The following is a 6,923-nucleotide window of genomic DNA, read 5'->3' on the forward strand; positions in this document are numbered from 1 at the left end:
GGAATGTAAATGGTACCACTACTGTAGAAATCAGTATGGCAATTCCTCAAAAAACTGAAAGTATTAACATACGACCCAGCAATTCTACTTTTGGGAACATACCCAAAAGAATCGAAAGCCGGAACTCGAATAGATATTTATACACCAACATTCATAGCAGCATTATTCACAACAGCCAAAAGGAGGAAGCAACTTAAGTGTCCATCAACAGATGAATGGATAAATAAAATGTGGCATATACATACGATGGAATGTTAGCCTTAAAAAGGAAGGAAATTCTGACACATGCTACCACATGAAACTTGAAGACATTATACTAATAAGCCAGTCACAAAATTAAAATATTGTATGATTCCACTTATATGAAGTACTTAGCACAGTCAAACTCATAGAGAAGGAAAACAGAATGATGGTTGCCAAGGGCTGGGTTAAGGAGGAATGAGAAGTTAGTGTTTAAATGTGCACAGAATTTCAGTTAGGGAGGATGAAAAAGTTCCAGAGATGGATGGCAGTGATGGTTGCACAACAATGTGACTATGCTTAATACCACAAAACTGTATACTTAAAAAGAGTTAAAATGTTAAATTTTGTATTATGTGTATATTTAACTACAATTTTTTTTTAAAGACAGGAGAACAAAAAGGCAAATCACAGGCTGGGAGAAAATTTTGCAAAAAATATATCTGACAAAGGATTGGTATCCAGATATATAAAGAACTCTCAAAGCTCAACAGTAAGAAAATAAGTATCCCAACAAAATAATGGGCAAAATATTTGAACAGATATTTTTATCAAATAAGATATATGGAAGGGAAATAAGCACATGAAAGATGCTGCAAACTATTAATCATTAGGGAAATAAAAAGTAAAACATAAAATATCAGCATATGCCCACTGAAGGGACCAAAATTAAAACAACAGCTATACCAAGTGCTGTCAAGGATATGGAGCAATCAGTACCCTCAGACATTTTTGGTGCAAATATAAAATGGTACAACCACTTTGGAATATCATTTGACAGTTTTTCTTTTTTTTGAGATGGAGTCTCGCTCTGTCACCAGGCTGCAGTGCAGTGGCACGATCTTGGCTCACCGCAACCTCTGCTTCCCGGGTTCAAGCGATTCCCTGCCTCAGTCTCCCAAGTAGCTGTAATTACAGGCATGTGCCACCATGCCCAGCTAATTTTTGTACTTTTAGTAGAGACAACATTTCACTATGATGGCCAGGAAGGTCTCGATCTCTTGACCCCGTGATCCGCCTGCCTCGGCCTCCCAAAGTGCTGGGATTACAGGCGTGAACCACTGCGCCTGGCCTTAAAACATAGATTTCATTGTTATTCAAGTATGATGAGGCCAACAGATCAGGAGGTGATTGCCACTGACAAGATAGTTACTCGCAGTTCCGAAGAGGAAGATCATGCCATGCAGGGGCCACATGAGGAAGCACTAGGGTCAGTCAGGAGGCCAACAGAATGGGATGAAAACATGGGCAAGAGCCTTTACGTGGTTTCAGTGGAAGGAATGGGCAAGGCAGGGTAAGCATGTTTAGGGCCGGCTAGTTTGAATAATTTCAGTGAGTTTTGCAGCATAGGGATGTCCTTAGTTTCCCGGTATCTGATCTTGAAATGAACAGGGCAGGTGGATGATAGAGAGGTGTCAAAGTCCTATGAGAGCCACATAAAGGAGGCAGCTAGAGTATGAGTGAGTTATTCACTGTCTCTAGGAATTGGCTAGCCCTGACAAAGGATCAGAAACACACAGTTGCCGGGAGCGGTGGGTCACACCTGTAATCCCAACACTTTGGGAGGCTGAGGTGGGTGGATCACAAGGTCAGGAGATCGAGACCATCTTGGCTAATATGGTGAAACCCCGTCTCTACTAAAAATACAAAAATTAGCTGGGCATGGTGGCAGGTGCACCTAGAGTCCCAGCTACTCAGGAGGCAGAGGCAGGAGAATGGTGTGAACCCAGGAGGCGAAGTTTGCAGTAAGCCAAGATCACCCCACTGTGCTTTAGCCTGGGCGACAGAGCAAGACTCAATCTCAAAAAAAAAAAAAAAAAAAGAAAGAAAGAAAGAAACAAACACACACATGGTTATTACTATATTATGTGCTTTCACTTGTATAAAACTCTAGAAAATACAATCTAATCTATAGTGGCAGAAAACAGACCAATGGTTGCTTGGGGATGAAGGAGTGGGCAGGGGCAAGAGGCAGTGATTATAAAAGGCACAAGAAAACTTTGGGGAGAGATTGTATGTTCACACTCTTGTTGTGGTGATACTTTCCTGCTCTATACATGGGACAAAACGTAATAAATTTTACACTTTAAATGTGTACAGGTTATTGTTACGTCAATTATAAAGTTGTTTAAGAATTATAGGAATAATCAATGAAAAGAAATACAATGAAAAGAATTTCATTTTTATTGTATAATAAAAATGAAACAAAGCCAAAAATAGTTATTTGATAAATTAACAAATAGGTAAAAAGAGAAGACACAAGTTAATTTTTTTTTTTTTTTTGAGACAGTTTCGCTCTGTCGCCCAGGCTGGAGTACAGTGGTGCAATCTCAGCTCACTGCAACCTCTGCCTCCTGGCTTCACGCCATTCTCCTGCCTCAGCCTTCCGAGTAGCTGGGACTACAGGTGCCTGCCACTACGCTCAGCTTATCTTTTTTTTTTGTATTTTTAGTAGAGACGGGGTTTTACCATGCTAGCCAGGATGGTCTCGATCTCCTGACCTTGTGATCCTCCCGCTTTGACCTCCCAAAGTGCTGGGATTACAGGCGTGAGACACGACGCCCAGCCCACAAGCTAACATTATAAATCAAAAGTGGAAGTAATTACAGAAGTAGCAGATAAAAACCTGAGATTATCTACAACTATAGGCAAATAAAACTAAGAGAAATGAACGCATCTCTAGAGAAAGAATAAAAAACTAGCCCAGGAAGAACAAAAGACCTGAATATTCTTACAATTAAAGAGGTTGACCACAAGTTCAAATTTGTCCCCCATAAAAAACACTGGACCCAGATGGTATTATCGGTGAGAAAACAAGAGTGACTAGTTTCCAGCTCATTCTAAGGAGAGAGCAAAACCAGGCACCAAAACTGGACAAAAACATTATAAGAAAGAGTATCACAAGCTCACTTTTACACAATATAATATATTCAAAAATAATACCAAAGTATCAACAAATTGAATCTAGCATATAAAAAAGATAAATCATGATCCAGTTGAGTTTATCCAAGATATACAAGGATATTTTAACATAAAATCTATAAATATAATTCACCCATATTAAAAAAGAAAGTTCATACAACCATTTCAATTGATGTAGAAAATACACTAGATAAAAACACATGAATTCAAGATTTAAAAAATTCCTCTAAAATAGAAATAGAAGAAACCTTCCTTAATCTGATAAAACAGTTACTATTTAAAAAAACAACACTATGCAATTATCTTCAACAGAGAGAAACTGAAAGCATTCTTCTGAAAATCAGAAATAAAGTAATCTACTATCACTTCTTTTTAATATTGTAAGAAAAGTCTTTGCCTTCACAACAGGAAAAGAAATTTGGCCACGTACAGTGGTTCAGCCACTGTAATGGTACTTTAGGAGGCTGAGACGGGAGGATTGCTTGAGCCCAGGAGTTCAAGACCAGTCTGGACAACATAGCAAAATCTTGTCTCTACAAAAAATTTTAAAAAAGAAAAAGAAATTAAAATTATAAGAATTAGAAAGGAGACTAATACTTGCAGAAAATCTGACTGTTTACATAGAAAACCTACGAGAATTTAGGCTGGGCATCATGACAAATTGAGAAAACATCTTAAAAAAAAAAAAAAGGAAAATCTACAAGATTCTATATGAGGTTAAGTTATTGGAAATAACAGGGTAACTTTGTCAAGGTGACTAGATACAGAATTTTTATACCCTAGCAAAAATAGCCACTGATTTGCACTCAAGAAAGGGTCTGTCAAGTTAGGCAAGAACAAATCTGTGTAAGTGCCGATAAGGAATCAGATGGGAAGGAAGGGAAGGCACGTAAGAAAGGCAAAAGTGGGAGAAATTATAGGAAAGTGAGGGAACTGAAATCTGACATCTTAAAGATTTCCCCATGAGGTACGCAGCAAGATCAAAGGCTAAGAGAGGAGGGGGAGATAGAGGGACATGGTTTTTTAAAGTATTAAGACTAATACTGGTGCTATAGAAAATGGTGGGAAGTGCTGACACCAGGCAGCCCAGCAGCCCTGAGGGCCCCGGTGAGATAAGATCCATTTTTCCAGGATTCTTTTCTGAAAAAATGCCTAAGCACTAATGGTATGGCATAAAGAATTAAGGTTTTGGTAGATGAATGTAATGAAGCTATAAGCAATGAGGAAAGAGAATGGATGAACTGCTGAACCACAGAGTTTAGCATTGACAGGAAAGGAAGGCAGATACTAGAGACATTAGAGAAAATAAAAAACTTAAGTGGCTAAAACCCCAAAAGTTGAGAATATTTACAGTGGGAATAACATAGTAGGTAAACTGGAAGGCCCCAAGAAGCTAATTTCACCAGAATTTTTTGGAGCCTATTGTAGTTGATGGACTATAGTCCTTGAAAAATCAACACATATGACTAATTTTACATACAGTTCCCTTGACATGTATGGATCTCAGTAAAATGCAAATCCTTTACCATGCACCCCCACCCCAGATTATGCCATAAGCAGCTTGCTAAGTAGCCCTTCAGAATTCCATGTTTCCTTTTCTCCTCCATTTCTGTAGAAAAAACTTAAAAAACTATTTCAGTACTTACTAGCTTCTTTTAAAAAGTTAATTATGCTCTTTGAACATGTGTCCTAGAAAAAAAGAAATAAAAAACATTTAATTAGGAGTATCTAGGTTATGTGAAGCATTCATCAACCTCCTATTGACAGAAATTATCTATAGGCAAATTTTATATATAAGTAACTTTAACATGAACACTTCTTAAACTTTGGCCTAGTAATTTCACAAAAATTAGGCTGCAAGTCACCCTGTTTATCAGATACTGGCAGACACTAACTTCTGCAGCTATGACGCTAATCAATACTGAAATCTCTTATCTTTTCAGGAGGATTGTTCATGTATTCAGTGTTTGCAAAGAGTTCCTGCTGAGCTAAACACAGTCCAGTGTGCACTCTACGAAAGAGTCCATGAGACAAGCATGGGGGAGGGTAGGAAGTTTAATACTTTCACAATGCCTGTGGAGAGGCTGGCAGTGATGAAAGCCTAGAAAACTCATGAAAGGACCTTTTATGACCAGGGTGAATGTAGAGCACAAAAGCAAAGTCAGATGACCCACTTAAAGCTTTGCCTTTACTGATGAGATTTCATTCTCATTCCAGATTAGTCTCTCTCTAGAAAAAGCAAACCTCATATAAGAGTTGGAAAATTAAGATACAGGAAGTATGATTCTACTAAGTTCCAGTTTTTCCTTCTCAGATATCAGCCTAAGTCCTAAGGTCTGTGGCCAAAGACAGAAAATAAAAGGCTCTGAGAAATATACTATTTACTTGGTGTAACAATCTCTGTTGGGCTTTGAGGAAATTTAAGCTCTACAATCCATAGATCAGACCAGAAGTTTAGGGTAGTAATATTATGAGAGGAAATCATTTCTTAATCTGTTTCTGGAACTTATATAAAGCAAATAAATGGTAAACCTGATTTGTAAGGTAATAACAGACCAAGTTCCTTCAAAGCAGAGAACCACTTATTTGCTCATTCATTCAACCAAGTTCCTTGTCTTGTGCCAGGCTGGAGAGAGAAAGCAGCTCTTGTCCTCAAGGAGCTCACATCTCAGGCATCTTCTCACCCTCCTTTCTCATGTTAACCAAAACATTTCAGGTTCATCAATGAAACTCTTCATCCAGGAGGCAGATAAAATGGCTTCTCTTCATTTTGATTGATTTGCTCTTTCATTTATTTTATTATTATTATCTTTTTTTTTGTTTTTTGAGAAGGAGTCTCGCTCTGCTGCCCAGACTGGAGTACAGTGGTGTGATCTCAGCTCACTGCAACCTCTGCCTCCCAGGTTCAAGCGATTCTCCTGCCTCAGCCTCCCAAGTAGCTGGGATGACAGGCATGTGCCAGCACGCCCGGCTAATTTTTGTAATTTTAGTAGAGACAGGCTTTCACCATGTTGGTCAGGCTGGTCTCGAACTCCTGACCTTGTGATCCACCCGCCTCAGCCTCCCAAAGTGCTGGGATTACATGCGTAAGCCACTGCGCCTGGCCTACTCTCTTTTAAACAGAAATAAGATGGAATATTCTTATCCGATCTTTTCTTTTATAACTAAAAAAGGAATACGAAGAAACCTGACATAGTCTCTCTTCTCATGTATTCTCTTCCTTACTTCCCATCCCAATTGCATGTTTGCTCTCTTTTTCCTCCCTCCTTCTGTTTCGTTTTGAATGAAGAATTAGGTTAACTAGTCCAAAACTACAGAGCTAGACCTGAAGCCTAGATTCACTGGTAGTCAAATCACTAATTTTTCTGAAGGTAAATGGGAGAAAAATGGGGGATGGGGGGAAAGCTCATTAATACTGTTCTAAAGCAATTTCAACTGCCCCCTATACAACTTCCCCTCCCTCCCCCTACATACTTTTTTGGTTGTCATCTAGTCTTCACACTGGTAACTGCTTCTGCCTGGCAGTTTCTGTTCTAAGTCCTCTTAGTTTTTACCTTAAACAAAACCTGTCACCACTAATTATGGTAGACCCATTCTTATCCTCTGTCTACTCCAAACATTCACAACCATAGCAGCCTACTCATTGCTTAAATAGAACTTAATATATAATTTATTAATTACTTAGCTATATATCTATATCTATCTTAAAGATATATATATGTATCTTTAAGATAAGATATAGAGATAAAGATACATATATA

General features: G+C 38.4%; 1 protein-coding gene across 3 annotated transcripts in view; it reads right to left on the reverse strand.

Annotated features, from left to right (window-relative positions):
- PTPRA (protein tyrosine phosphatase, receptor type, A) overlaps positions 1–6,923 on the reverse strand; it is a 170,957-nt gene that overhangs the window by 83,491 nt on the left and 80,543 nt on the right. For 2 of the 3 annotated variants that reach the window (XM_011943339.1, XM_011943340.1), the window contains one exon: positions 4,809–4,851. The exons of the other annotated variant lie outside the window; for it this stretch is intronic. The gene's annotated coding sequence lies outside the window, so the exon portion shown is untranslated. The remainder of the gene's footprint in view (positions 1–4,808; positions 4,852–6,923) is intronic. 3 annotated transcript variants of the gene reach the window in all.

The sequence above is a fragment of the Colobus angolensis genome, unplaced genomic scaffold (assembly GCF_000951035.1).
Source record: "Colobus angolensis palliatus isolate OR3802 unplaced genomic scaffold, Cang.pa_1.0 Scaffold219, whole genome shotgun sequence".
Lineage (NCBI taxonomy): Eukaryota > Metazoa > Chordata > Mammalia > Primates > Cercopithecidae > Colobus > Colobus angolensis.